Here is a 207-nt window from a genome sequence, read left to right on the forward strand (position 1 = left end):
TAAAGCACTTGACTGCTAACCAGAAGGCTGGCGGTTCAAACCCACCAGCCACTCCTCGGAAGGAAGGTTGGGCAATCCTACTTCCGTAGTGGTAATGCCTCGGAAACCCAAGGAAGGGTCGCTATGAGTCGGGGCCGACTCGACGGCACTAACAACAACAACAACAACAAATATGTACCAATCACAGTTCTAAACACTAAGTAGACT

The sequence above is a fragment of the Orycteropus afer genome, unplaced genomic scaffold (genome assembly GCF_000298275.1).
Source record: "Orycteropus afer afer isolate SDZICR_OR568_19922 unplaced genomic scaffold, OryAfe1.0 scaffold00650, whole genome shotgun sequence".
NCBI lineage: Eukaryota > Metazoa > Chordata > Mammalia > Tubulidentata > Orycteropodidae > Orycteropus > Orycteropus afer.